The 18382-nt window shown below is 49.1% G+C and overlaps 5 pseudogenes; all 5 read right to left on the reverse strand.

The window, feature by feature from the left end:
• Window positions 1-3073: 3073 nt before the first annotated feature.
• LOC124769342 lies at window positions 3074-3284 on the reverse strand (annotated as a pseudogene).
• A 3229-nt stretch (window positions 3285-6513) lies between these two features.
• Window positions 6514-6724, reverse strand: LOC124769344 (annotated as a pseudogene).
• Window positions 6725-9952: 3228 nt separating this feature from the next.
• LOC124769345 lies at window positions 9953-10163 on the reverse strand (annotated as a pseudogene).
• A 3229-nt stretch (window positions 10164-13392) lies between these two features.
• On the reverse strand, window positions 13393-13603 carry LOC124769346 (annotated as a pseudogene).
• A 3229-nt stretch (window positions 13604-16832) lies between these two features.
• LOC124769347 lies at window positions 16833-17043 on the reverse strand (annotated as a pseudogene).
• Between the last annotated feature and the right edge of the window lie 1339 nt (window positions 17044-18382).

Here is an 18382-nt window from a genome sequence, read left to right on the forward strand (position 1 = left end):
AGCAAGTGATGATGTTAAAAACTAAATAGAAAGAAATAAATAAAGACAGAAATGAAGGCAAAATAAAAAAAAACAGCGACGGCAGCACACTCAAACGAAACTGGCGAGATAATCCCATCGCCCATAGAATTAACGAAGTAATAATCCTCTAAGATAGATTATGTGTTTTCCAATTTTCCAATAATTTTTCATACAAGGTTCACACAATTTCCGTGTTACCAATTTCCATATTATCAGTATCATAGAACAGTCTACTCTAGTGATGCCCTGAAGGCCAATACCAAATCTGGGGTATGGGTAAGTCAAGGGTAGTTTGAAAGTCTGAGTGACAAAGATCCAGGGGTACACTCAGGCAATTCTTATACGAGGTGCCTTAGTCAGCCCGGAACACCTTTTGATAACCATGAACCATTGCAACTTTAAGAAATCTTGCAAAAGTAATGGTATATTTCCGGTCAGATTCCGCCAGGCGATGCTGGCTCCAAAGGTAGTCCATGAAAGAGACAGCATCGGTGAGGCAAAGGTCATAGATCGTGAAAATGGTGTGGCCCAAGAGCCACACCATTGCGTTACGTCGTGTTCGTTGGTTGGTCTGAATATCAGGGGTAAGGAACCAGTCGATTGACACATAGTCCAGTGTAGTCCCACCGATCAGCGCTAATAGCACACGTGCAAGGTCCCACACTTCTGTGACGTGAGGGCATAAGAGACGATGCTCTCTGGTGTCTACGTCACCACATCGGCCGCAAGCAGCCGAGGGCCATAGGCGGATGGCCGCCAGGCGGTGATTAGTGGGTATTAAATTGTTTACAACGCGATACCATAGCGCTGAAACTTCTGTGGGAAGGGCTGGGTGGTTGATATTAGCCCAAGCTTGGTGCCAGATGACCGACGGTCGTCTGTCCTCCAATTTATGTGGTGTGGGCTGGCCTCGAAGCGCCTAGTAAAGGCGCTTCGATGTGCGTGCCTTGTCGGTGGCCACTGTTAGGACGTAACTTTGATTGAGGTAATAGTCCTTGACTGTCGTCATCCGGAATGGAATATGTGTCAAACATACTGGTGCACGCGCCGATTGTGGGCGATAACGGTCGAAAAGCACCGCTGTTGTACCACCTGGGTCAATCTCACGCAAAGTGGCGATACTTTGAATCAGGATTGCCGCACATTTGCGGGGAAAGTCAATGAGTCCAAGGCCACTATCGACCTTTGGCAGTGTACAATTCTGCGCATCAACTTTGAATAGTGCATGCCGCCACAATAGGCAATATACTGTTTGTGAGATGGCTCTGCTGGTTTGTTTCGGTAGCGTATGGAGTTGTGCTACATACTATGCCCGTGATAGGATGTATGTACTAATCAGTTGGATTCGTTGATGGAGGTCGAGTCGTCGATCAGTGTGACTCATGCAAAATCCTCTGATGCGCGTGAGAATCCGCCTGCACGTGAGTGTTAACATGCGCTGCGGACAGTCAGTCACCTCAAGACCCAAGATACGTTGTTCCCCTACAATCCGGTTGCATGGGCGTTCGATGGTCAATGATCGTGGCCCTAGTGGCATTAGCACCATTTTGTTGGATTTTAACATGGCACCGGATGCTCGTTCATAAACGTGGAGGACTCGGCGAACCGAATCGATGTCATTGGCGTTTGCTACAAACACACCTACACCATCCGCGTATGCCGCACTGCGGAAGGTGACGCCTGGGAAAGGAACACCTTCGACCATCCGTCCGATGTCACGCAGCATGGGGTCCAGCGCCAAAGCGATAAAATACACTGACAAGGGACAGCCTTGTCGAACTGATCGTCTGATGGGAATTGGTCGTGATCTGCAGCCGTTCACAATGATTCTGGAATTTGCTCCATCCAAGAAGTGCCGGATGACTCTTATGAAGTGCTCCCCGAAACCCTTCCGCGACATAACGGCCAGCAGGTAAGGATGGGAGAAGGCACCGGCGAAATCTAGAGATCAATTGAAGCCGGGGTTCGAGCGTCGGCGGTGGGTGAGTAAGACAGCATCACGGTATATAGAAGCAGCGGTGAAGGTGGTTCGATTCGAAACGCCAGTGTACCTTATTCATTACCTGTTTAAGATGTGAAGCCACACTTCGTGCCACCAACTTATAATCAGTGTTAAGAACACGTCCTTAGCCCGACAGTGAACCGTGACCTTTGGATTAAGGACAATACGTACAGCTAGAAAATCGGCGGGTAGCTCGCAACCAGCAAACATCTCCTCGCACGTTTTGCAGAAGCGGTCTCCTAACAGGCCGGAAAACCTAGCACTTCGATTAGTGCTGGAATGGCACAATCGAAGGGCGGTATCCTTGCGGAGTACCGCCAGAGATGAAAAACCGCAGTGTCAGGGCCTAAATGCTTGCAGCGTGTGCGCTCCACATGTGGGAGTGACACACGGTGGTGCGGGCCGATATGGCAACAGGCGACCGTCGAAAACATCGCAAAGGCAAGTGCCGGAAGGAACGACCAAATACGAGATCACTCGTCAACATCCCAGTACTACCCTCCATGTCGAGGAGTAAACTGCGACTCCCATTTGAACGCCGCTAGCTGCCAGGGCAGTGGAGAAGCCGTGAGGCCGCCCCACAGCAGCGTCAGGCCGGTGCGAGCTATACTGGCGCGAGCTACACCTAGCCGAGTGCTTACATCGTCCACCGCCTACTGCATATGTGTGTGTGCGTGTGTACACACGTATTCAGCGTGCGTGCGGCGGCGACGACGACGACGTTCGCGAGGAGCTAAGGATATAACTCCAAAAAATGTAATTAAAATTATCTGTGCCCGGACCATAAGAGACACTAACGAGGCATCCGAAAGCACTGTCCTGTGCCCCCATAAATTACCAGCCTAGCGTAATGCGGCTGCAAGTGCCGTCCGGCTAAACGCAAAAAAAAAAAAAAAAAATTCTTAAGATAATCTTAAATTAATGAAAAGAAATCGTGGTGTGTAAGCAACTAACTACTGGGCACATCAACAACTACGACAAGTTTTGCTACCAGCGGAATATCTGATCACTGCAGAAAGTTAACCCATTTCAGGCTGTGTTTTAATTAATTTTAGGTGGGCCGATCCCGGCGGTACTTCAATGCCGGGCCAACCCGCGACAGAGGTGGAGCAAGCCCCTAGCACTCCGTCATAAGCCAAAAATGAGTGTAATATTCTGGTCGTGTGATGCAGGACGTATCAGATATTAAGCTGATAAGACAAATACTACACTTTTTTCCCTCCTACCTCCCCTATAGACCTACCTTTTCCTCTCCAAAAATGCCGCCATCCTCTAGTGTCGACGCAGCACGTAAAGCAGGGTGTTGTTAGTAGCAAGACTTATTGCCATAAACCGAAAATAAAAGCGGAGGCATACTCTGCTATGCCTTGGGGGCGACGACACACTACTCAGAAACACACCTCCCTCTCCAGGTGTGAAGCAAGTGATGATGTTAAAAACTAAATAGAAAGAAATAAATAAAGACAGAAATGAAGGCAAAATAAAAAAAAACAGCGACGGCAGCACACTCAAACGAAACTGGCGAGATAATCCCATCGCCCATAGAATTAACGAAGTAATAATCCTCTAAGATAGATTATGTGTTTTCCAATTTTCCAATAATTTTTCATACAAGGTTCACACAATTTCCGTGTTACCAATTTCCATATTATCAGTATCATAGAACAGTCTACTCTAGTGATGCCCTGAAGCCCAATACCAAATCTGGGGTATGGGTAAGTCAAGGGTAGTTTGAAAGTCTGAGTGACAAAGATCCAGGGGTACACTCAGGCAATTCTTATACGAGGTGCCTTAGTCAGCCCGGAACACCTTTTGATAACCATGAACCATTGCAACTTTAAGAAATCTTGCAAAAGTAATGGTATATTTCCGGTCAGATTCCGCCAGGCGATGCTGGCTCCAAAGGTAGTCCATGAAAGAGACAGCATCGGTGAGGCAAAGGTCATAGATCGTGAAAATGGTGTGGCCCAAGAGCCACACCATTGCGTTACGTCGTGTTCGTTGGTTGGTCTGAATATCAGGGGTAAGGAACCAGTCGATTGACACATAGTCCAGTGTAGTCCCACCGATCAGCGCTAATAGCACACGTGCAAGGTCCCACACTTCTGTGACGTGAGGGCATAAGAGACGATGCTCTCTGGTGTCTACGTCACCACATCGGCCGCAAGCAGCCGAGGGCCATAGGCGGATGGCCGCCAGGCGGTGATTAGTGGGTATTAAATTGCTTACAACGCGATACCATAGCGCTGAAACTTCTGTGGGAAGGGCTGGGTGGTTGATATTAGCCCAAGCTTGGTGCCAGATGACCGACGGTCGTCTGTCCTCCAATTTATGTGGTGTGGGCTGGCCTCGAAGCGCCTAGTAAAGGCGCTTCGATGTGCGTGCCTTGTCGGTGGCCACTGTTAGGACGTAACTTTGATTGAGGTAATAGTCCTTGACTGTCGTCATCCGGAATGGAATATGTGTCAAACATACTGGTGCACGCGCCGATTGTGGGCGATAACGGTCGAAAAGCACCGCTGTTGTACCACCTGGGTCAATCTCACGCAAAGTGGCGATACTTTGAATCAGGATTGCCGCACATTTGCGGGGAAAGTCAATGAGTCCAAGGCCACTATCGACCTTTGGCAGTGTACAATTCTGCGCATCAACTTTGAATAGTGCATGCCGCCACAATAGGCAATATACTGTTTGTGAGATGGCTCTGCTGGTTTGTTTCGGTAGCGTATGGAGTTGTGCTACATACTATGCCCGTGATAGGATGTATGTACTAATCAGTTGGATTCGTTGATGGAGGTCGAGTCGTCGATCAGTGTGACTCATGCAAAATCCTCTGATGCGCGTGAGAATCCGCCTGCACGTGAGTGTTAACATGCGCTGCGGACAGTCAGTCACCTCAAGACCCAAGATACGTTGTTCCCCTACAATCCGGTTGCATGGGCGTTCGATGGTCAATGATCGTGGCCCTAGTGGCATTAGCACCATTTTGTTGGATTTTAACATGGCACCGGATGCTCGTTCATAAACGTGGAGGACTCGGCGAACCGAATCGATGTCATTGGCGTTTGCTACAAACACACCTACACCATCCGCGTATGCCGCACTGCGGAAGGTGACGCCTGGGAAAGGAACACCTTCGACCATCCGTCCGATGTCACGCAGCATGGGGTCCAGCGCCAAAGCGATAAAATACACTGACAAGGGACAGCCTTGTCGAACTGATCGTCTGATGGGAATTGGTCGTGATCTGCAGCCGTTCACAATGATTCTGGAATTTGCTCCATCCAAGAAGTGCCGGATGACTCTTATGAAGTGCTCCCCGAAACCCTTCCGCGACATAACGGCCAGCAGGTAAGGATGGGAGAAGGCACCGGCGAAATCTAGAGATCAATTGAAGCCGGGGTTCGAGCGTCGGCGGTGGGTCAGTAAGACAGCATCACGGTATATAGAAGCAGCGGTGAAGGTGGTTCGATTCGAAACGCCAGTGTACCTTATTCATTACCTGTTTAAGATGTGAAGCCACACTTCGTGCCACCAACTTATAATCAGTGTTAAGAACACGTCCTTAGCCCGACAGTGAACCGTGACCTTTGGATTAAGGACAATACGTACAGCTAGAAAATCGGCGGGTAGCTCGCAACCAGCAAACATCTCCTCGCACGTTTTGCAGAAGCGGTCTCCTAACAGGCCGGAAAACCTAGCACTTCGATTAGTGCTGGAATGGCACAATCGAAGGGCGGTATCCTTGCGGAGTACCGCCAGAGATGAAAAACCGCAGTGTCAGGGCCTAAATGCTTGCAGCGTGTGCGCTCCACATGTGGGAGTGACACACGGTGGTGCGGGCCGATATGGCAACAGGCGACCGTCGAAAACATCGCAAAGGCAAGTGCCGGAAGGAACGACCAAATACGAGATCACTCGTCAACATCCCAGTACTACCCTCCATGTCGAGGAGTAAACTGCGACTCCCATTTGAACGCCGCTAGCTGCCAGGGCAGTGGAGAAGCCGTGAGGCCGCCCCACAGCAGCGTCAGGCCGGTGCGAGCTATACTGGCGCGAGCTACACCTAGCCGAGTGCTTACATCGTCCACCGCCTACTGCATATGTGTGTGTGCGTGTGTACACACGTATTCAGCGTGCGTGCGGCGGCGACGACGACGACGTTCGCGAGGAGCTAAGGATATAACTCCAAAAAATGTAATTAAAATTATCTGTGCCCGGACCATAAGAGACACTAACGAGGCATCCGAAAGCACTGTCCTGTGCCCCCATAAATTACCAGCCTAGCGTAATGCGGCTGCAAGTGCCGTCCGGCTAAACGCAAAAAAAAAAAAAAAAATTCTTAAGATAATCTTAAATTAATGAAAAGAAATCGTGGTGTGTAAGCAACTAACTACTGGGCACATCAACAACTACGACAAGTTTTGCTACCAGCGGAATATCTGATCACTGCAGAAAGTTAACCCATTTCAGGCTGTGTTTTAATTAATTTTAGGTGGGCCGATCCCGGCGGTACTTCAATGCCGGGCCAACCCGCGACAGAGGTGGAGCAAGCCCCTAGCACTCCGTCATAAGCCAAAAATGAGTGTAATATTCTGGTCGTGTGATGCAGGACGTATCAGATATTAAGCTGATAAGACAAATACTACACTTTTTTCCCTCCTACCTCCCCTATAGACCTACCTTTTCCTCTCCAAAAATGCCGCCATCCTCTAGTGTCGACGCAGCACGTAAAGCAGGGTGTTGTTAGTAGCAAGACTTATTGCCATAAACCGAAAATAAAAGCGGAGGCATACTCTGCTATGCCTTGGGGGCGACGACACACTACTCAGAAACACACCTCCCTCTCCAGGTGTGAAGCAAGTGATGATGTTAAAAACTAAATAGAAAGAAATAAATAAAGACAGAAATGAAGGCAAAATAAAAAAAAACAGCGACGGCAGCACACTCAAACGAAACTGGCGAGATAATCCCATCGCCCATAGAATTAACGAAGTAATAATCCTCTAAGATAGATTATGTGTTTTCCAATTTTCCAATAATTTTTCATACAAGGTTCACACAATTTCCGTGTTACCAATTTCCATATTATCAGTATCATAGAACAGTCTACTCTAGTGATGCCCTGAAGGCCAATACCAAATCTGGGGTATGGGTAAGTCAAGGGTAGTTTGAAAGTCTGAGTGACAAAGATCCAGGGGTACACTCAGGCAATTCTTATACGAGGTGCCTTAGTCAGCCCGGAACACCTTTTGATAACCATGAACCATTGCAACTTTAAGAAATCTTGCAAAAGTAATGGTATATTTCCGGTCAGATTCCGCCAGGCGATGCTGGCTCCAAAGGTAGTCCATGAAAGAGACAGCATCGGTGAGGCAAAGGTCATAGATCGTGAAAATGGTGTGGCCCAAGAGCCACACCATTGCGTTACGTCGTGTTCGTTGGTTGGTCTGAATATCAGGGGTAAGGAACCAGTCGATTGACACATAGTCCAGTGTAGTCCCACCGATCAGCGCTAATAGCACACGTGCAAGGTCCCACACTTCTGTGACGTGAGGGCATAAGAGACGATGCTCTCTGGTGTCTACGTCACCACATCGGCCGCAAGCAGCCGAGGGCCATAGGCGGATGGCCGCCAGGCGGTGATTAGTGGGTATTAAATTGTTTACAACGCGATACCATAGCGCTGAAACTTCTGTGGGAAGGGCTGGGTGGTTGATATTAGCCCAAGCTTGGTGCCAGATGACCGACGGTCGTCTGTCCTCCAATTTATGTGGTGTGGGCTGGCCTCGAAGCGCCTAGTAAAGGCGCTTCGATGTGCGTGCCTTGTCGGTGGCCACTGTTAGGACGTAACTTTGATTGAGGTAATAGTCCTTGACTGTCGTCATCCGGAATGGAATATGTGTCAAACATACTGGTGCACGCGCCGATTGTGGGCGATAACGGTCGAAAAGCACCGCTGTTGTACCACCTGGGTCAATCTCACGCAAAGTGGCGATACTTTGAATCAGGATTGCCGCACATTTGCGGGGAAAGTCAATGAGTCCAAGGCCACTATCGACCTTTGGCAGTGTACAATTCTGCGCATCAACTTTGAATAGTGCATGCCGCCACAATAGGCAATATACTGTTTGTGAGATGGCTCTGCTGGTTTGTTTCGGTAGCGTATGGAGTTGTGCTACATACTATGCCCGTGATAGGATGTATGTACTAATCAGTTGGATTCGTTGATGGAGGTCGAGTCGTCGATCAGTGTGACTCATGCAAAATCCTCTGATGCGCGTGAGAATCCGCCTGCACGTGAGTGTTAACATGCGCTGCGGACAGTCAGTCACCTCAAGACCCAAGATACGTTGTTCCCCTACAATCCGGTTGCATGGGCGTTCGATGGTCAATGATCGTGGCCCTAGTGGCATTAGCACCATTTTGTTGGATTTTAACATGGCACCGGATGCTCGTTCATAAACGTGGAGGACTCGGCGAACCGAATCGATGTCATTGGCGTTTGCTACAAACACACCTACACCATCCGCGTATGCCGCACTGCGAAAGGTGACGCCTGGGAAAGGAACACCTTCGACCATCCGTCCGATGTCACGCAGCATGGGGTCCAGCGCCAAAGCGATAAAATACACTGACAAGGGACAGCCTTGTCGAACTGATCGTCTGATGGGAATTGGTCGTGATCTGCAGCCGTTCACAATGATTCTGGAATTTGCTCCATCCAAGAAGTGCCGGATGACTCTTATGAAGTGCTCCCCGAAACCCTTCCGCGACATAACGGCCAGCAGGTAAGGATGGGAGAAGGCACCGGCGAAATCTAGAGATCAATTGAAGCCGGGGTTCGAGCGTCGGCGGTGGGTGAGTAAGACAGCATCACGGTATATAGAAGCAGCGGTGAAGGTGGTTCGATTCGAAACGCCAGTGTACCTTATTCATTACCTGTTTAAGATGTGAAGCCACACTTCGTGCCACCAACTTATAATCAGTGTTAAGAACACGTCCTTAGCCCGACAGTGAACCGTGACCTTTGGATTAAGGACAATACGTACAGCTAGAAAATCGGCGGGTAGCTCGCAACCAGCAAACATCTCCTCGCACGTTTTGCAGAAGCGGTCTCCTAACAGGCCGGAAAACCTAGCACTTCGATTAGTGCTGGAATGGCACAATCGAAGGGCGGTATCCTTGCGGAGTACCGCCAGAGATGAAAAACCGCAGTGTCAGGGCCTAAATGCTTGCAGCGTGTGCGCTCCACATGTGGGAGTGACACACGGTGGTGCGGGCCGATATGGCAACAGGCGACCGTCGAAAACATCGCAAAGGCAAGTGCCGGAAGGAACGACCAAATACGAGATCACTCGTCAACATCCCAGTACTACCCTCCATGTCGAGGAGTAAACTGCGACTCCCATTTGAACGCCGCTAGCTGCCAGGGCAGTGGAGAAGCCGTGAGGCCGCCCCACAGCAGCGTCAGGCCGGTGCGAGCTATACTGGCGCGAGCTACACCTAGCCGAGTGCTTACATCGTCCACCGCCTACTGCATATGTGTGTGTGCGTGTGTACACACGTATTCAGCGTGCGTGCGGCGGCGACGACGACGACGTTCGCGAGGAGCTAAGGATATAACTCCAAAAAATGTAATTAAAATTATCTGTGCCCGGACCATAAGAGACACTAACGAGGCATCCGAAAGCACTGTCCTGTGCCCCCATAAATTACCAGCCTAGCGTAATGCGGCTGCAAGTGCCGTCCGGCTAAACGCAAAAAAAAAAAAAAAATTCTTAAGATAATCTTAAATTAATGAAAAGAAATCGTGGTGTGTAAGCAACTAACTACTGGGCACATCAACAACTACGACAAGTTTTGCTACCAGCGGAATATCTGATCACTGCAGAAAGTTAACCCATTTCAGGCTGTGTTTTAATTAATTTTAGGTGGGCCGATCCCGGCGGTACTTCAATGCCGGGCCAACCCGCGACAGAGGTGGAGCAAGCCCCTAGCACTCCGTCATAAGCCAAAAATGAGTGTAATATTCTGGTCGTGTGATGCAGGACGTATCAGATATTAAGCTGATAAGACAAATACTACACTTTTTTCCCTCCTACCTCCCCTATAGACCTACCTTTTCCTCTCCAAAAATGCCGCCATCCTCTAGTGTCGACGCAGCACGTAAAGCAGGGTGTTGTTAGTAGCAAGACTTATTGCCATAAACCGAAAATAAAAGCGGAGGCATACTCTGCTATGCCTTGGGGGCGACGACACACTACTCAGAAACACACCTCCCTCTCCAGGTGTGAAGCAAGTGATGATGTTAAAAACTAAATAGAAAGAAATAAATAAAGACAGAAATGAAGGCAAAATAAAAAAAAACAGCGACGGCAGCACACTCAAACGAAACTGGCGAGATAATCCCATCGCCCATAGAATTAACGAAGTAATAATCCTCTAAGATAGATTATGTGTTTTCCAATTTTCCAATAATTTTTCATACAAGGTTCACACAATTTCCGTGTTACCAATTTCCATATTATCAGTATCATAGAACAGTCTACTCTAGTGATGCCCTGAAGGCCAATACCAAATCTGGGGTATGGGTAAGTCAAGGGTAGTTTGAAAGTCTGAGTGACAAAGATCCAGGGGTACACTCAGGCAATTCTTATACGAGGTGCCTTAGTCAGCCCGGAACACCTTTTGATAACCATGAACCATTGCAACTTTAAGAAATCTTGCAAAAGTAATGGTATATTTCCGGTCAGATTCCGCCAGGCGATGCTGGCTCCAAAGGTAGTCCATGAAAGAGACAGCATCGGTGAGGCAAAGGTCATAGATCGTGAAAATGGTGTGGCCCAAGAGCCACACCATTGCGTTACGTCGTGTTCGTTGGTTGGTCTGAATATCAGGGGTAAGGAACCAGTCGATTGACACATAGTCCAGTGTAGTCCCACCGATCAGCGCTAATAGCACACGTGCAAGGTCCCACACTTCTGTGACGTGAGGGCATAAGAGACGATGCTCTCTGGTGTCTACGTCACCACATCGGCCGCAAGCAGCCGAGGGCCATAGGCGGATGGCCGCCAGGCGGTGATTAGTGGGTATTAAATTGCTTACAACGCGATACCATAGCGCTGAAACTTCTGTGGGAAGGGCTGGGTGGTTGATATTAGCCCAAGCTTGGTGCCAGATGACCGACGGTCGTCTGTCCTCCAATTTATGTGGTGTGGGCTGGCCTCGAAGCGCCTAGTAAAGGCGCTTCGATGTGCGTGCCTTGTCGGTGGCCACTGTTAGGACGTAACTTTGATTGAGGTAATAGTCCTTGACTGTCGTCATCCGGAATGGAATATGTGTCAAACATACTGGTGCACGCGCCGATTGTGGGCGATAACGGTCGAAAAGCACCGCTGTTGTACCACCTGGGTCAATCTCACGCAAAGTGGCGATACTTTGAATCAGGATTGCCGCACATTTGCGGGGAAAGTCAATGAGTCCAAGGCCACTATCGACCTTTGGCAGTGTACAATTCTGCGCATCAACTTTGAATAGTGCATGCCGCCACAATAGGCAATATACTGTTTGTGAGATGGCTCTGCTGGTTTGTTTCGGTAGCGTATGGAGTTGTGCTACATACTATGCCCGTGATAGGATGTATGTACTAATCAGTTGGATTCGTTGATGGAGGTCGAGTCGTCGATCAGTGTGACTCATGCAAAATCCTCTGATGCGCGTGAGAATCCGCCTGCACGTGAGTGTTAACATGCGCTGCGGACAGTCAGTCACCTCAAGACCCAAGATACGTTGTTCCCCTACAATCCGGTTGCATGGGCGTTCGATGGTCAATGATCGTGGCCCTAGTGGCATTAGCACCATTTTGTTGGATTTTAACATGGCACCGGATGCTCGTTCATAAACGTGGAGGACTCGGCGAACCGAATCGATGTCATTGGCGTTTGCTACAAACACACCTACACCATCCGCGTATGCCGCACTGCGGAAGGTGACGCCTGGGAAAGGAACACCTTCGACCATCCGTCCGATGTCACGCAGCATGGGGTCCAGCGCCAAAGCGATAAAATACACTGACAAGGGACAGCCTTGTCGAACTGATCGTCTGATGGGAATTGGTCGTGATCTGCAGCCGTTCACAATGATTCTGGAATTTGCTCCATCCAAGAAGTGCCGGATGACTCTTATGAAGTGCTCCCCGAAACCCTTCCGCGACATAACGGCCAGCAGGTAAGGATGGGAGAAGGCACCGGCGAAATCTAGAGATCAATTGAAGCCGGGGTTCGAGCGTCGGCGGTGGGTGAGTAAGACAGCATCACGGTATATAGAAGCAGCGGTGAAGGTGGTTCGATTCGAAACGCCAGTGTACCTTATTCATTACCTGTTTAAGATGTGAAGCCACACTTCGTGCCACCAACTTATAATCAGTGTTAAGAACACGTCCTTAGCCCGACAGTGAACCGTGACCTTTGGATTAAGGACAATACGTACAGCTAGAAAATCGGCGGGTAGCTCGCAACCAGCAAACATCTCCTCGCACGTTTTGCAGAAGCGGTCTCCTAACAGGCCGGAAAACCTAGCACTTCGATTAGTGCTGGAATGGCACAATCGAAGGGCGGTATCCTTGCGGAGTACCGCCAGAGATGAAAAACCGCAGTGTCAGGGCCTAAATGCTTGCAGCGTGTGCGCTCCACATGTGGGAGTGACACACGGTGGTGCGGGCCGATATGGCAACAGGCGACCGTCGAAAACATCGCAAAGGCAAGTGCCGGAAGGAACGACCAAATACGAGATCACTCGTCAACATCCCAGTACTACCCTCCATGTCGAGGAGTAAACTGCGACTCCCATTTGAACGCCGCTAGCTGCCAGGGCAGTGGAGAAGCCGTGAGGCCGCCCCACAGCAGCGTCAGGCCGGTGCGAGCTATACTGGCGCGAGCTACACCTAGCCGAGTGCTTACATCGTCCACCGCCTACTGCATATGTGTGTGTGCGTGTGTACACACGTATTCAGCGTGCGTGCGGCGGCGACGACGACGACGTTCGCGAGGAGCTAAGGATATAACTCCAAAAAATGTAATTAAAATTATCTGTGCCCGGACCATAAGAGACACTAACGAGGCATCCGAAAGCACTGTCCTGTGCCCCCATAAATTACCAGCCTAGCGTAATGCGGCTGCAAGTGCCGTCCGGCTAAACGCAAAAAAAAAAAAAAAAATTCTTAAGATAATCTTAAATTAATGAAAAGAAATCGTGGTGTGTAAGCAACTAACTACTGGGCACATCAACAACTACGACAAGTTTTGCTACCAGCGGAATATCTGATCACTGCAGAAAGTTAACCCATTTCAGGCTGTGTTTTAATTAATTTTAGGTGGGCCGATCCCGGCGGTACTTCAATGCCGGGCCAACCCGCGACAGAGGTGGAGCAAGCCCCTAGCACTCCGTCATAAGCCAAAAATGAGTGTAATATTCTGGTCGTGTGATGCAGGACGTATCAGATATTAAGCTGATAAGACAAATACTACACTTTTTTCCCTCCTACCTCCCCTATAGACCTACCTTTTCCTCTCCAAAAATGCCGCCATCCTCTAGTGTCGACGCAGCACGTAAAGCAGGGTGTTGTTAGTAGCAAGACTTATTGCCATAAACCGAAAATAAAAGCGGAGGCATACTCTGCTATGCCTTGGGGGCGACGACACACTACTCAGAAACACACCTCCCTCTCCAGGTGTGAAGCAAGTGATGATGTTAAAAACTAAATAGAAAGAAATAAATAAAGACAGAAATGAAGGCAAAATAAAAAAAAACAGCGACGGCAGCACACTCAAACGAAACTGGCGAGATAATCCCATCGCCCATAGAATTAACGAAGTAATAATCCTCTAAGATAGATTATGTGTTTTCCAATTTTCCAATAATTTTTCATACAAGGTTCACACAATTTCCGTGTTACCAATTTCCATATTATCAGTATCATAGAACAGTCTACTCTAGTGATGCCCTGAAGGCCAATACCAAATCTGGGGTATGGGTAAGTCAAGGGTAGTTTGAAAGTCTGAGTGACAAAGATCCAGGGGTACACTCAGGCAATTCTTATACGAGGTGCCTTAGTCAGCCCGGAACACCTTTTGATAACCATGAACCATTGCAACTTTAAGAAATCTTGCAAAAGTAATGGTATATTTCCGGTCAGATTCCGCCAGGCGATGCTGGCTCCAAAGGTAGTCCATGAAAGAGACAGCATCGGTGAGGCAAAGGTCATAGATCGTGAAAATGGTGTGGCCCAAGAGCCACACCATTGCGTTACGTCGTGTTCGTTGGTTGGTCTGAATATCAGGGGTAAGGAACCAGTCGATTGACACATAGTCCAGTGTAGTCCCACCGATCAGCGCTAATAGCACACGTGCAAGGTCCCACACTTCTGTGACGTGAGGGCATAAGAGACGATGCTCTCTGGTGTCTACGTCACCACATCGGCCGCAAGCAGCCGAGGGCCATAGGCGGATGGCCGCCAGGCGGTGATTAGTGGGTATTAAATTGTTTACAACGCGATACCATAGCGCTGAAACTTCTGTGGGAAGGGCTGGGTGGTTGATATTAGCCCAAGCTTGGTGCCAGATGACCGACGGTCGTCTGTCCTCCAATTTATGTGGTGTGGGCTGGCCTCGAAGCGCCTAGTAAAGGCGCTTCGATGTGCGTGCCTTGTCGGTGGCCACTGTTAGGACGTAACTTTGATTGAGGTAATAGTCCTTGACTGTCGTCATCCGGAATGGAATATGTGTCAAACATACTGGTGCACGCGCCGATTGTGGGCGATAACGGTCGAAAAGCACCGCTGTTGTACCACCTGGGTCAATCTCACGCAAAGTGGCGATACTTTGAATCAGGATTGCCGCACATTTGCGGGGAAAGTCAATGAGTCCAAGGCCACTATCGACCTTTGGCAGTGTACAATTCTGCGCATCAACTTTGAATAGTGCATGCCGCCACAATAGGCAATATACTGTTTGTGAGATGGCTCTGCTGGTTTGTTTCGGTAGCGTATGGAGTTGTGCTACATACTATGCCCGTGATAGGATGTATGTACTAATCAGTTGGATTCGTTGATGGAGGTCGAGTCGTCGATCAGTGTGACTCATGCAAAATCCTCTGATGCGCGTGAGAATCCGCCTGCACGTGAGTGTTAACATGCGCTGCGGACAGTCAGTCACCTCAAGACCCAAGATACGTTGTTCCCCTACAATCCGGTTGCATGGGCGTTCGATGGTCAATGATCGTGGCCCTAGTGGCATTAGCACCATTTTGTTGGATTTTAACATGGCACCGGATGCTCGTTCATAAACGTGGAGGACTCGGCGAACCGAATCGATGTCATTGGCGTTTGCTACAAACACACCTACACCATCCGCGTATGCCGCACTGCGGAAGGTGACGCCTGGGAAAGGAACACCTTCGACCATCCGTCCGATGTCACGCAGCATGGGGTCCAGCGCCAAAGCGATAAAATACACTGACAAGGGACAGCCTTGTCGAACTGATCGTCTGATGGGAATTGGTCGTGATCTGCAGCCGTTCACAATGATTCTGGAATTTGCTCCATCCAAGAAGTGCCGGATGACTCTTATGAAGTGCTCCCCGAAACCCTTCCGCGACATAACGGCCAGCAGGTAAGGATGGGAGAAGGCACCGGCGAAATCTAGAGATCAATTGAAGCCGGGGTTCGAGCGTCGGCGGTGGGTGAGTAAGACAGCATCACGGTATATAGAAGCAGCGGTGAAGGTGGTTCGATTCGAAACGCCAGTGTACCTTATTCATTACCTGTTTAAGATGTGAAGCCACACTTCGTGCCACCAACTTATAATCAGTGTTAAGAACACGTCCTTAGCCCGACAGTGAACCGTGACCTTTGGATTAAGGACAATACGTACAGCTAGAAAATCGGCGGGTAGCTCGCAACCAGCAAACATCTCCTCGCACGTTTTGCAGAAGCGGTCTCCTAACAGGCCGGAAAACCTAGCACTTCGATTAGTGCTGGAATGGCACAATCGAAGGGCGGTATCCTTGCGGAGTACCGCCAGAGATGAAAAACCGCAGTGTCAGGGCCTAAATGCTTGCAGCGTGTGCGCTCCACATGTGGGAGTGACACACGGTGGTGCGGGCCGATATGGCAACAGGCGACCGTCGAAAACATCGCAAAGGCAAGTGCCGGAAGGAACGACCAAATACGAGATCACTCGTCAACATCCCAGTACTACCCTCCATGTCGAGGAGTAAACTGCGACTCCCATTTGAACGCCGCTAGCTGCCAGGGCAGTGGAGAAGCCGTGAGGCCGCCCCACAGCAGCGTCAGGCCGGTGCGAGCTATACTGGCGCGAGCTACACCTAGCCGAGTGCTTACATCGTCCACCGCCTACTGCATATGTGTGTGTGCGTGTGTACACACGTATTCAGCGTGCGTGCGGCGGCGACGACGACGACGTTCGCGAGGAGCTAAGGATATAACTCCAAAAAATGTAATTAAAATTATCTGTGCCCGGACCATAAGAGACACTAACGAGGCATCCGAAAGCACTGTCCTGTGCCCCCATAAATTACCAGCCTAGCGTAATGCGGCTGCAAGTGCCGTCCGGCTAAACGCAAAAAAAAAAAAAAAAATTCTTAAGATAATCTTAAATTAATGAAAAGAAATCGTGGTGTGTAAGCAACTAACTACTGGGCACATCAACAACTACGACAAGTTTTGCTACCAGCGGAATATCTGATCACTGCAGAAAGTTAACCCATTTCAGGCTGTGTTTTAATTAATTTTAGGTGGGCCGATCCCGGCGGTACTTCAATGCCGGGCCAACCCGCGACAGAGGTGGAGCAAGCCCCTAGCACTCCGTCATAAGCCAAAAATGAGTGTAATATTCTGGTCGTGTGATGCAGGACGTATCAGATATTAAGCTGATAAGACAAATACTACACTTTTTTCCCTCCTACCTCCCCTATAGACCTACCTTTTCCTCTCCAAAAATGCCGCCATCCTCTAGTGTCGACGCAGCACGTAAAGCAGGGTGTTGTTAGTAGCAAGACTTATTGCCATAAACCGAAAATAAAAGCGGAGGCATACTCTGCTATGCCTTGGGGGCGACGACACACTACTCAGAAACACACCTCCCTCTCCAGGTGTGAAGCAAGTGATGATGTTAAAAACTAAATAGAAAGAAATAAATAAAGACAGAAATGAAGGCAAAATAAAAAAAAACAGCGACGGCAGCACACTCAAACGAAACTGGCGAGATAATCCCATCGCCCATAGAATTAACGAAGTAATAATCCTCTAAGATAGATTATGTGTTTTCCAATTTTCCAATAATTTTTCATACAAGGTTCACACAATTTCCGTGTTACCAATTTCCATATTATCAGTATCATAGAACAGTCTACTCTAGTGATGCCCTGAAGGCCAATACCAAATCTGGGGTATGGGTAAGTCAAGGGTAGTTTGAAAGTCTGAGTGACAAAGATCCAGGGGTACACTCAGGCAATTCTTATACGAGGTGCCTTAGTCAGCCCGGAACACCTTTTGATAACCATGAACCATTGCAACTTTAAGAAATCTTGCAAAAGTAATGGTATATTTCCGGTCAGATTCCGCCAGGCGATGCTGGCTCCAAAGGTAGTCCATGAAAGAGACAGCATCGGTGAGGCAAAGGTCATAGATCGTGAAAATGGTGTGGCCCAAGAGCCACACCATTGCGTTACGTCGTGTTCGTTGGTTGGTCTGAATATCAGGGGTAAGGAACCAGTCGATTGACACATAGTCCAGTGTAGTCCCACCGATCAGCGCTAATAGCACACGTGCAAGGTCCCACACTTCTGTGACGTGAGGGCATAAGAGACGATGCTCTCTGGTGTCTACGTCACCACATCGGCCGCAAGCAGCCGAGGGCCATAGGCGGATGGCCGCCAGGCGGTGATTAGTGGGTATTAAATTGTTTACAACGCGATACCATAGCGCTGAAACTTCTGTGGGAAGGGCTGGGTGGTTGATATTAGCCCAAGCTTGGTGCCAGATGACCGACGGTCGTCTGTCCTCCAATTTATGTGGTGTGGGCTGGCCTCGAAGCGCCTAGTAAAGGCGCTTCGATGTGCGTGCCTTGTCGGTGGCCACTGTTAGGACGTAACTTTGATTGAGGTAATAGTCCTTGACTGTCGTCATCCGGAATGGAATATGTGTCAAACATACTGGTGCACGCGCCGATTGTGGGCGATAACGGTCGAAAAGCACCGCTGTTGTACCACCTGGGTCAATCTCACGCAAAGTGGCGATACTTTGAATCAGGATTGCCGCACATTTGCGGGGAAAGTCAA

Source organism: Schistocerca piceifrons, unplaced genomic scaffold, assembly GCF_021461385.2.
Source record: "Schistocerca piceifrons isolate TAMUIC-IGC-003096 unplaced genomic scaffold, iqSchPice1.1 HiC_scaffold_701, whole genome shotgun sequence".
In the NCBI taxonomy this organism is placed as follows: Eukaryota; Metazoa; Arthropoda; class Insecta; order Orthoptera; family Acrididae; genus Schistocerca; species Schistocerca piceifrons.